The 12,810-nt window shown below is 43.1% G+C and overlaps 1 protein-coding gene across 1 annotated transcript in view; it reads left to right on the top strand.

Moving 5' to 3' along the window:
- The window catches only part of ass1 (argininosuccinate synthase 1), a 185,751-nt gene that overhangs the window by 64,510 nt on the left and 108,431 nt on the right, over positions 1 to 12,810 (top strand). The gene's annotated exons all lie outside the window — the stretch shown is intronic.

Raw genomic sequence — 12,810 nt, 5'->3', positions numbered from 1 at the left:
AGCGAAAGAAAATAAATGTCACAAGAGATAGTAGCAGGTATTTTAAAGAGGGTGGAAGTGAGAAGTAACTGTCTTTGCCCCAGACTGTGTCCGTACTGATGTGAGACCACCTCTTTGGGGCTGCACCCTGTGCTAATGATAACAGCCCATTGAAGCTAAAAGGCATTCAATGAAAAAACAACCTCTTGAAACCTAATGAAGCATTCAGTGGTTTGGTTGCCCAAGCATTAACAATTGCTCCATCTTCTTGTGACATGAGGAAGACACTTTGTAACAGTGGGTAACCTGTTGACACCACTCAGAGCTGATGCAAAACTGCTCGGGGGTGGGGGGGGTTTGGTAGAGGAGGCAGCGTAGGGCCGGGGGCTGCAAAGGAGGTGAAATCAAAGACAGGTAAAAGCATCAAGTAAATAGCTGCTAATTAACATTTATTGTAGCAGAACAATAATAGACAACTGCATTTGTCTCACTACAACTCATTAACAACTCATTAGCCATTAATGGCTTTCTCTTTTCATGTTTAATCTAGAACAGATCTATAGGATATTGGGGACAGCTGCAGTTTATTATAGGAGTAGGTTCATGCCTGTAAAGGACCCACAACAGCAAGTGAGTTATACAGTTTTTCAAACTCGGGAGACCCACTGAAGCTGAATCACAAGACGCTCTTCAGTCCCTGTGGTGCTGGGTGGTACCATAGACTGGGCTGCAATTGAATCTACCTGCGTTCAGCCAGTGAAAATCCATACTTCATCTGCCTCTTCTTATCCTGTTTTGTTTTGTATCTCCAAAAGCTAATCAAAAGAAAAACCCAGGATAAACGTGTCTACTTCGTTTTACTTTAGTAAGGCGCTCCGTTATGACACGGTGCCGCGATGACGTATGCCATTCTCATACATCTTATGTATACCCCGGAATGAATAATGTAAACAAAGAATGCTTAATCAACAATATTTGCAATATTACTCAAATTTTACTGTAATATTAAGCACACAATACTTGTCCCTGCTTAGCAATAAACTCCAAATCAATATAGAATGCATCTCAACTTTCTACACAGGTGGAATGCATTCTCTCTATAGGTGTCCGTTAGTCTCGTGAGACCATGGATTTATGCCTTGGAAGGTTTCCAGGGCGCAGGCCTGGGCAAGGTTGTATGGAAGACCAGCAGTTGCCCATGCTGCAAGTCTCCCCGCTCCACACCACCGATGTCGTTCAAGGGAAGGACATTAGGACCCATACAGCTTGGCACCGGTGTCGTCGCAGAGCAATGTGTGATTAAGTGCCTTGCTCAAGGACACACACGCTGCCTCCGCCAAGGCTCGAACTAACGACCTTCAAAACACTAGACAAACGCCTTACCCACTTGGCTACGCACCGACAATTGCTCTCTAGCCATACTATATAAACATTTAGAGCATCAAATGTTTAAATTGTCCCATCCAGGCCTGAAGATTTAATTGTTGTGGAGGATTTTTTTGCTTTTGTGGGATAATGTTTTTCCTGACAAAGGAACTCACTCTGCTTGGCAGGTGAGACTTGTGGCTGTGAAACAATCTCGGGCTCCTCCGTGGTGGTTGTAGGAGTTAACTCTGAGGCTGCAGGAAGTCGTTCTGACAGCTCCGGACCCTTTCTTCTCTTCACAATCAATCGATCGATGCATCGTTTCCAGACGGTATCGGACGCAATCTTGGCTATGTAGGAGAGTGGACCAGTTCAGTCCTTAATCTTTTCAAGTACCTGCCTATGATCGCCTCTGTAGCCCCTCCCCAGGACTGTTTGTTCCGGAGTGAAATGTCGAACCTCTTTGTTCGAGGAGCCATCAGTTGGTCTCAGCTGTTTGTCCTGCACGTTCCTTCTGAGATTGGGTTTGAGGAGATCCAAGCACGAGTGCAAGGGACGACCCAGGAACAATACAGCTGATGGGTTGTTGGTTGTGGAGTATGCTGCATTGCGATATGCAAGGAGGAGGTTGGGGAGCTTCTGATGCAGTGTTACTGTAGTGTGTTCTGCTGACATCGCTCACAGTGTGTTCTTTAGACTCTGGACAAACCTTTCCACCAAGCCATTTGTAGCTGGGTGGTATAGTGCAGATGTAGTATGCCTTATTCCATTCACTTTCAGGAATGACTGAAACTGTTCCCCACAAACTGTCACTGACTAAGTGTTCTGGAATACCCGTCCTTGAGAAGAATCTTCTCAACACATCAACAGTGTGCGAGTCTGTAGTGGAGGCTATTGGGAACTCTTCTGGCCACTTTGTAGCTGCATTCACAACTACCAATAAGTATGTGCCCATAAATGGTCTGGCAGAATCCACATGACTCCTCTGCCAGAGCAATGCATGCCATTCCCAGGGATGGAGAGGCACTGCCGTTGTCATCTTCTGGATGTCTTGGCATCCCGAACCATTGCAGGCAAGCTGTTTAGTCTACTTCTCAATCCCAGGCCGCCAGACAAAGCCTCAAGCCAATGCTGTCATTTTGACCACACCTAGATGACCGGCATGGAGCTCTCAGCTTGGTTGGTATAACAGCTCCCAATCTCCACATAAGGCAATTCCTGCTAAGGGCAAGTTCTTCCCAACTCTGGTAAAAACGGGGGATCTGGAACTTCTGCTGTATGTTCCAGCCACTTTGGTTGACATGTAGATCTGAGACAGTGTGGGGTCTTTTCTGTTTTTTTCTTTGGATCATCTCTGCCATAATAGGGAGACATTAATTTGCATTATGGACATTGTGTCAAGGATAGCATCCTCCCTTGTAACTTTTTCCAACGTTTCCTTTTCCAAGAGTAAATGGGACACTTCATCAGCTTTCCATAATTAGTGCTCTCTTGAATTTGATCTTATAATTGTGCCCTCCAAGAAACAGAGCCCATCCCTGCATTTGTGCCACTGCTGTTAGTGGAACACCCTTCTGTGGATTGAAAACAGACACCAGTGGTTGATGATCAGTAATGAGGGCAAACTCTTCCCCATACAAGTACTGGTTGAAACATTTTACACCCCAGACTCAAGGACGTTCTGTCAGTCTGTGCGTAATTTTTCTCTGGGAATGTGATGCAAAGGCTTCACTTCCATCTTCACTTCAATTTATAAGGCAAGGTGTCACAGACAAGGTTCACTGGACAATGTGGATCATAATGTGTGAGTACAGTGTCTGATGTCACCATTTCCTTCGCCACCTCAAACTGCTTTGCTCATTGTCATTTCTTCTCGATCTGTGGTAATGAATTCAACAGATGGAGCAGAGTAGCCACATTTCGCAGGAACCTGTTTTAGTGATTGACAAATCCTAAACAGGGCCACAACTGTGACAAGTCCTTTGGACTTGCAGCATCCACTACTGCTTGAATTTTCTCAGCACAGTTGTGAAAATTCTTGTGTGTCAATGGTGTGGCCACAGTAAGTGATGCTTGATTTAAAGAATTCACACATGTTGCATCTGCTCTGAGCCCATAATCTTCTAATCTTTTTAACGCTGTCTTGAGGTTTTGGAGATGTTCCTTGTCATCCTCCCTGGTAACAACGATGGCTTCTTAGTAACACTGAGTGCCTGGGCAGTCTTGCAATACCTGGTCCATGGCTTTCTGCCAGAGTGCAAGTTCACATGCTACTCCAACAATAAGCCTATTATAGCGATAAAGCCCCTTGTGAGTGCTTATGGTGAGAAACACTTTGGACTCTGCTTCCATCTCTATCTGGAAGCTAAGTTCACTTTGCTGAAATGTTTCCCTCCAGAAAGGATTCCAAAGTTATCCGCAATCCCAGGCAGAGGGTATTGATCTACTTTTAGTACTGTCTTGATGCTCACATTAAAATCAACACAGATATTGATAGATCCATTCCTCTTGGCCACTGGGACCACTGACGTTGCCCATAGGCTCCACTCAACCTTAAAAATAATTCCTTCAGAACCCATGTGATTCAGCTCACTGGCTATTTTATCATTGATGGTATAAGGAACCAGATGGACTTTGTAAAACCTGAGTGTGGAATTTTCATTTAACACTATTTTACCCCTGATATGTTTGAGTTTTCCAGTGCCATCCTTGAACACTGTTGTGGCATCAGCCAGTACCTTTCTTAATCTGCTTTCCGTTGACTCTGTTGCAGGGAGTGTGGCACGCAAGTGGTGAATAGATTTTCCTTTCACTTCTGTTGTAAGCCATATTAGATGCCTCCTGTTAATTTGTGAAACTTCAATTAAGAAGTATTTCATCCAATATCTACCAACATACACAGAGTGGCCACTTCATTGGATACGTTTATGGTTTGCGATCTGCTGCTGCTGGTGTAGCCCATCCATCTCAAGCTTCAATGCACTCAGAAGTTCCATTCTGCACAACTCTGTTGTAATGCATGGTTATTTAAATTACTGTCGCCTTCCTATCAGCTTAAAGCAGACTGCCCATTCTCCTCTGAACTCTCTCGCCACAGAATTGCCGTGCACTGGATTTTTTTTTGTTTTTCACACCATTCTCTGTAAACTCTAGGGACTGTTGTGCTCAAAAATCCCAGGAGATCAGCCCCAAACCACCCGATCTGGCACCAGCAATCGTCAAAGTCTCTTAGATCATACTTCTTCCCCACTCTGTTGTTTGGTCTGACCAACGACTGATTCTCTTGACCACATCTGCATGCTTTTATGTGTTCAGTTGCTGTCACATGATTGGCTGATATTTGTATTAATGAGCAGTGTACAGGTCTACCGAATAATATGGGCAATGAGTGTATACTGTGCCTATTTACCCTGTTTCTTCCTTTGCTCTTGAGAGTTTGAACACCATGTGTTCATCAAGGCAAAAGCCACCTAAGGTTCCATCCAGCTCAAACTCCCCTTTCATTTCCTTCCTTCTACCCAATCCTGCCCAAGTTCAGTTTTGAGAAAGCTCCTTCTGGGCTACTGAGAACATTGCTCACTGTGCAGAAGATTTAGTTGCTAGAAATTCATCCAGGGCAATTAGGGCAATCAATTGCCTTCATGTCTGGTGCTCAGCTTCTGAAACTTGTTCCATTTTGTGTCAAGTGAATCTGGAAACATTGTAAAATGGTACAATTGTTCTCAAACGCAAGAGATACTGCAGATGCTGGAAAACAGAGTAGCACACACAAAATGCTGGTGGAACTCAGCAGGTGCGGGGAATAAACAGTTGACGTTTCGGCCCAAAGCATTGATTTCTTATTCACCTCCATGGATGCTCCTTGACCTTTTGAGTTCCTCAAATATTTTGTGTGTGTGAGTGTGAGTGTGTGTGTGTGTGAGTGAGTGTGTGTGTGTGTGTGAGTGTGTGTGTGTGTGTGAGGGTGTGTGTGTGAGTGTGTGTGTGAGTGTGTGTGTGTGTGGTGTGAGTGTGTGTGTGTGTGAGTGTGTGTGTGTGAGTGTGTGTGTGTATGAGTGTGTGTGTGTGGTGTGTGTGTGAGTGTGTGTGTGTGTGTGAGTGTGTGTGAGTGTGTGTGAGTGTGGGTGTGTGTGTGTGTGTGTGTGTGTGTGTGTGTTGCAAGTGTTCCTAGTGTGTTCCTTGCTGGATCACTGTCTACTATTTCAGTGTTTCCTTTACTAGTTTGGCAGTTTAGGTAACGCTCAGCATTTCTTCAGGACAAATGGTGTATTGGGTGCAGTACAGCCACTGAGCTGCTGTAGAAGAACCTCTGCTGCCCTCTTTGGATGCATTGGCATTGACAAGGTGTGGTACATTACCAAGCCAGGTACAACCCAAAAATGAGCCCTTACCCCACCGTGTCCATCCCACCTGAGGAAAACACGCTTGGGCTAGAAGGACCTTTACTAAAATAAACCAAGATCCTAATATAATGCTTTCATTTTATTTTAATGATCCAGTAGCAAGGGTGACTGCTATTACAGGACCTTATCCTTTAGTTCAGGCTGAGATAAAGTGGGTTTGTCATTTTTATTGATGTGCAAATTTGACCTTCGGATGCAGAGAGCTTTAGCGGGGGCATCTTCCTCCTCTGATATGAACTAAAATACTGTTTAAAAGTGCAGTGGCTGGGAGGATAAATAAGTGTTTTCAATTTGAAGTGTATATGTGTTCATGCACACTTCATAATCACTGTTCTGCTGTGAATGTACCTCTTAAAGCCAGAATTCTTCCTCTCCGCAAGCAGCCTATTACTTGGGTGATGTTTGTCCAAGATTGACCTATTTCTTTCTTGTGCCGTTGTAAAGTAACAATTCTGCCTGCAATAATATGGGCATTCTTAACTCAACAATAACTGAGACCACTGGTGAACTGATGGTGTAGCAGTCGAGCTGCGTATGATGCTCTCTTATATTGGTGGTTCCTCAGATGACCAACCCAGGATCCACATATTCTGGTCCAAAGGTGTGGCAGGCATGATATGTACTAGGTGGCTCATCTTTGATCAAGGCTTATACCAGTTAGTTTTGTACAGCGGCAATATTCAGCAAGTCGTTATGTTCCAGAAGTCATCCCTCTGCTAGTCAACATGGCTATTGCAGCCATAAATATTTTTGAGGTCATTCATTTTCTTCCCTCCCCGAAGATCCCACACTGTTCCAGCCAATGAGAACTTTGCAGAAGACTTGAACAATATATTTATATTTGAAATTCATCCAGGACAGTGAGGCCTATCAATTGAAGTAGTGCCTTGTGTTCTACCTCTGAAACTTGTTCCATTTGATATCAACTACATTAACTGGATTAGAATGATCAATTTGGGACACATTTCTAAGCAATATTATTTTTCCTACAGTGACGGTAACTTCAATGGCCATTCCTACCTCAAACCCTCTCACATCTGTGGCCAAATCTGATGCCTTGACCATTGCTCAGAAAGATCTGTAGATTCTGTCAACTGATAGGACCTGCAGCTTGAGCTGTGAGTGTTGGCTTGAGGCAGAAATCATAACTATTTTGATAAACTTGAAACTTTGATCTCCACTTCAGCAATTTCTATCTTGAAAGTGAAATCCAGAAGTTTCAAATTTGAAAAGTGGCCTGAAGTTTGAATATTTAAAATTCTTAAAAAAAAAGTCGGCTTTAAGCGGATATGACCATAAGACCATAAGATATAGGAGCAGAATTAGGCCATTTGGCCCATCAAGTCTGCTCTGCCATTTCATCATGGCTGGTCCAATTTTTCTCTCAGCCCCCATCTCCTGTCTCCTCCCCATATCCCTTCATGCACTGATCAATTAAGAATCTATTAATCTCTGCCTTAAATATACATAAAGATTTGGCCTCCACAGCTGTCTGTGTCAAAGAATTCTAGATTCACCACTCTTCGGGTAAAGAAATTCTCCTCAACTCCATCCTTAAAGGACACCCCTCTATTCTGAGGCTGAGTCCTCTGGTCTTAGACTCTCATACCATAGACCATAGGAAACATCCACTCTATCAAGACCTTTCACCATTCAACACACATAAAGGTTGCTAGTGAACGCAGCAGGGCAGGCAGCATTTCTAGGAAGAGATACAGTTGATGTTTCGGGCCAAGACCCTTCATCAGGACTAATGAAAGAAGAGCTAGTAAGAGATTTGAAAGTGGGAGGGGGAGGGGATAAGTGTTGCTTGAAATTCCAGCATCTGCAGATTTCCTCATGTTTGCCCTTCACCATTCGATAGGTTTCAATGAGGTCACCCCTCATTCTTCTGAATTCTAGTGAATATAGGCCCAGAGCCATCAAACGTCCTTCATATGACAAGCCATTCTATCCTGGGATCATTTTCATGAACCTCCTTTGAACCCTCTCCAGTTTCAAGATAAGAGGCACACACCTCACATTATTCCAAGTGAGGCTTCACCAGTAAGGTCTCAACCTTACATCCTAGCTTTTGTATTCTTGTCCTCTTGAAATGAATACTAACATTGTATTTGCCTTCCTCACCACAGACTCAACCTGCAAATTAACTTTTAGGGAATCCTGCACAAGGACTCCCAAGTCCCTTTGCACCTCAATTTTTTGTATTTTCTCTCCTTTTAGAAAATCAACCCTTTGATTTCTTCTACCAAAGTACATGACCATACACTTCCCAACACTGTATTCCATTTGCCATTTCTTTGCCCATTCTCTTAATCTAAGTGGACCAAAGGGCCTGTACTGTGCTGTACTATTCTATGTTCTAAGTTCTAAGTCCTTCTGTAGTCTCTCTACTTCCTCAAAACTACCTGCCCCTCCACCTAGCTTCATATCATCTGACATCTTTGCAACAAAATCATCAATTCCATCATCCAAATCTTTGATATAAAACAGAAAAAGAATCGGTCCCAACACAGACCCCTATGGAACATCACTGGTCACCAGCAGCCAACCAGAAAAGGCTCCCTTTATTCCCACTCTTTGCCTCCTGTCAATCAGCCACTGCTTTTATCCATGCTAGAATCTTCCCTGTAATACCATGGGCTCGTAGCTTGTTAAGCAGCCTGGTGTGGCACCTTGTCAAAGGCCTTCTGAAAATTCAAGTACACAACATCCACCGTGTCTCCTTTGTCTTTCCTGCTTGTTATTTCTTCAAAGAATTTCAACAAATTTGTCAGGCAGTTTTTTCCCCTTGAGGAAACAAAGCTGACTATGACCTATTTTATCATGTGCCTCCAAGTACCCTGAGACCTCTTCCTTAGTAATCAACTCCAACATCTTCCCAACCACTAAGGTCGGATTAACTGGCCTACAGTTTCCTTTCTTCTGCCTCCCTCCCTTCTTGAAGAGTGGAGTGACATTTGCAATTTTCCATTCTTCCAGAACCATTCCAGAATCTAGTGACTCTTGAAAGATCAATGCTGTTGCCCCCACGATCTCCTCAGCCACCTCTTTCAGAATCCTGGGGTGTACACCATCTGGTCCAGGTGGTTTATCTACCTTCAGACCTTCCAGTTTCCGAAGAACCTTCTCTCTAGTTATGGTAACTTCACACAGTTCATGACCCCGGACACTTGGAACTGCCACCATACTGCTAGTGTCTTCCACGGTGAAGACTGATGCAAAATACTTATTCAGTTCGTCCGCTATTTCGTTGTTGCCCATTACTAACTCTCCAGCATCATTTTCCAGCAGTCCGGTATCCACGCACACATCTCTATTACACTTTATGTATCTGAAGTAACTTTTGGTATTCTCTGTAATATTATTGGCTAGCTTACTTTCATATTCCATCTTTACCTTCTTAATAACTTTTTTAGTTGCCTTCTGTTGGTTTTTAAAAGCTTCCCAATCCTCTAACTTCCAACTAATTTTTGCTCTATTATATCCCCTCTCTTCGGCTTTTATGTTGGCTTTGACTTCTCTTGTTAGCCACAGTTGTGTCATCTTTCCTTTAGAATACTTATTCCTCTTTGGGATGTATATATCCTTTGCCTTCTGAATTGCTTCCAGAAATTCCAGCCATTGTTGCTCTGCCATCATCCCCGCCAGTTTTCCTTTCCAATCAATTTTGGCCAACTTCTCTCTCATGCTTCTTTACTCCATTGTAATACTGATACATCTAACTTTAGCTTCTCCTTCTCAAATTTCAGGGTGAATTCGATCATATTATGATTACTTTCCCCTAAGGGTTCTTTTACCTTAAGCTCTCTAATCAGTTCTGGTTCATTGCACAACACCGAACCCAGAATAGCTGATCCCCTAGTGGGCACAACCACGAGCTGCTCTAAAAAGCCATCTTGTAGGCACTCTAGAAATTCCCCCTTCTGGGATCCAGCACCAACTTGACTTTCCCCAATCTGCCTGCATACTTAAGTCCCCCATGACTACTGTAACATCGCCCTTGTGGTGTGCACTTTCTATCTTCCATTGTGATTTTTAGGCCACATCCTTACTACTATCTGTATTCAATTCCCGTCAGGTTGTTTTACCCTTGCAGTTCCTTAGCTCTATCAACAGTGGTTCGACACTTTTTGACCCTATGTCACCTGTTCCTAATGATCTAATTTTATAATGCGATGACACTGGTGCCAAGCTGTATGGGTCCTAATGCCCTTCCCTTGGACAACATCGGTGGCGTGGAGAGGGGAGACTTGCCGCATGGGCAACTGCCGATCTTCCATACAACCTTGCCCAGGCCTGCGCCCTGGAAACTTTCCAAGGCGCAAATCCATGGTCTCACGAGAATAACGGATGCCTATAAAATTTCATTTTTTACCAACTGAGCAAAGCAGCCCCCTCTGCCTTCCTGCCTGTCCTTTCAGTACAATGTATATCCTTGGACATTAATCTCCCAGCTATAATTCAGTGATGCCTACAACGTCATACCTGCCAATCTGCAAGTTCATCTACCTTATTCTGTATACTGTGTATATTCAAATACAACACCTTCAGACCTGTATTCACCTTTTTAATTTTGTCTGCCTTTTACATTGCAATTCATCCTGTTGACTGCAATTCTGCCCTATCTACAGCCTCTCCTCACTACACACTGCCTCTGTTTGTAAACCAGCTACCTCATCTTCAGCGCTATTATGGAATCCAACCTTGATTTTTCTTTTCAATGTGACTTACATCACAAAGTGCTTAGGCAGTAAAATTTACTTTTTTAACTCTAGATTATTTAGAAGAGGAACTATTGATAAACTTAACTTTAAAATGAGATGGTTTAACTCTGAAAGTAAAAAATAAAGTAACGTCTTCTCTTTGTTTCTGGCGAATAAGTAGTGTCTTTTCTGTGGAGAACTGTGTGGGTTTTGCTGATATTGTTGGAGTTTGCTTTCATGTGAAAGCTTTCACTCTGCAGCTTTTTCTGACAGCGTCAGTAGCTGCTGGCATTTCTGCTAGTCTAAGTGTTGTGAACTGGTGCCACTGGTCACCAGGAGTACTTTTCTGTAGTGCTGACTAAAGATAAACGTGCCCAGGGTAATGAACGTTTGTTATCTATGCTTCAGTTTATTGTGTGTGATCTAAGGAAGGAATCCCACTATGGGAAGTTAGGAAATCATTCTTCAGTACATCACATCTATATCCTCTTCTCCCTCACATCTCCCTTCCCAAGCGTCCCTGTAAACAAATGTGGATTGTTTCTTAAGGACTTCACAGTTCTTATCCTTGCATCGTATCGAACAAAGTACTGGAAGGTGCTGAAGCTACTAAATAATTGAATTTCCTCTTAAGTTCTCTGGTATAGCCTTTCGTTCACTTTTTGGAGCTTATTTATAATTTGGAAATCACTTGTGGCAAACTTGTACCCAAAACAACTGTGAACTTTCAGGAGAAATTCATAAGCTATGCCTGACTTTTAAAGTGGGACTTAATTCGATACTGGAATTGGCAACTGTCAAACAGTGAGTAAAATTCACTGGCCACATCTACAATATTGTAAGTCTAGAAATTCAGGTTGTCTGAGTTCTGAGGGATAGTGCCTACATGTGTCCAACTGATGCAAAGATCAAACTTCACTGCATGTCTACAGTGAGGAATTCAGTGGAAACCACTCAGGCAACAGGTTATAGTTTACAACTTAACTGATGCAGTTGATGCCAGCAGTAAAAATAAAGTAGTAAATTTATTATCGAAGTACATATATTTTTACCATTTTCAACCCTGAACCCCATTTTCTTATAGGCATTTACAGGGCAAAAAGAAATACAATAGTATTTACTAACTATACATAAACTGATAAAGACTGACGACCAGCCAGTGTGCAAAAAGTGAGTCTGTAGGTTGTAGAATTAGTTCTGAGTTCTGGTGATTGATGTTTTCCACGGCAGTTCAGGCGGCTGATGATTGTAGGGTAATAATTGCTCCTGAACCTGGTGCTGTGGAATCAAATGCTTTGTACCTCTTGCCAGATTGTAGTCAGAAGATGGGATGGCCTGGATTGCGGGGGCCTCAGATGATGGATGCCGTCCTCTCCATGTAAATGTATTCAGTGATGGTGGGGTTAGCTTGTGTTCGATTGGGGTGTGTCCACCACTTTCCATAGTCATTGCTCCCCCTGGGCTTTGATGTTTCCATACCAGGCCATGATGCAACCAGCTAGCATACTACCCACTGTGAATCTATAGAAGTTTGCCAGGGAGTAGTAAATCAAGTTGAGTTTATTGTTGGGTTGAGTCGTTTTCCGATCTCAGCAATTTACTTGCAAACATTTCATCACCACACAAGGAGACGTCATCGGTGTGCTGTCGAGTGTGGGCGTGTCCTCCGAATGCTTGGCCTTTATATCCTTACCAAGCGACTGATTGGTCACTGTCATGGAAACTCAGTTGCGATGTGGGGAGGAAATCTCGTGCAGAACTTCGTGCGGTGTCGTCTGGAATTTTGCCCGCTTTGGTTCATAAATAGGATGGAGGTGTACATGTTCATTGCTACTTGCACGAGTAGATGTATGTTCAGGTGCAAGGGAAAACTTGCTTGCAGTATAGTTGCAATTAAGGTAAAGTTTCAAGCTTATTAGGGGAGTAAAGGTTTGGGATTCACTTGATGAGTTGGAAGAAGGTTTGTGTTGATCATGAATATTTCCACACATCATTTCCCTTTGAATTATATCCTGAGTTCTACATATTGTGAAGTAATACTTACTGAGAGCAAAACACACACAGTGCTGGAGGAACTCAGCAGGTCAGGCAGCATCTATGGAAAGGAAAACAGAGTCAGCGTTTCAGGCCGAGACCCTTCACCGGGAGTCCTTATGAAGGGCCTCGGCCCAAAACGGCGACTGTTATTCATTTCCATAGATGCTGCCTGTCTTGCTGAGTTCCTCCAGCATTTTGAGCGTGTTGCCTTGGATTTCCAACATCTGCAGATATTCCTGTGTTTGTAATATTTGTTGAGGTTTGGGTGTGTGGATGCCAGTTGACTTTAAAATGAGTGGAATGGCAAATAATTATGAATA

The sequence above is a fragment of the Mobula hypostoma genome, chromosome 21, assembly GCF_963921235.1.
Source record: "Mobula hypostoma chromosome 21, sMobHyp1.1, whole genome shotgun sequence".
In the NCBI taxonomy this organism is placed as follows: Eukaryota; Metazoa; Chordata; class Chondrichthyes; order Myliobatiformes; family Myliobatidae; genus Mobula; species Mobula hypostoma.
The sequence above is the reverse complement of the archived record's forward strand: the minus strand, read 5'-3'. Positions and strand labels throughout refer to the sequence as shown.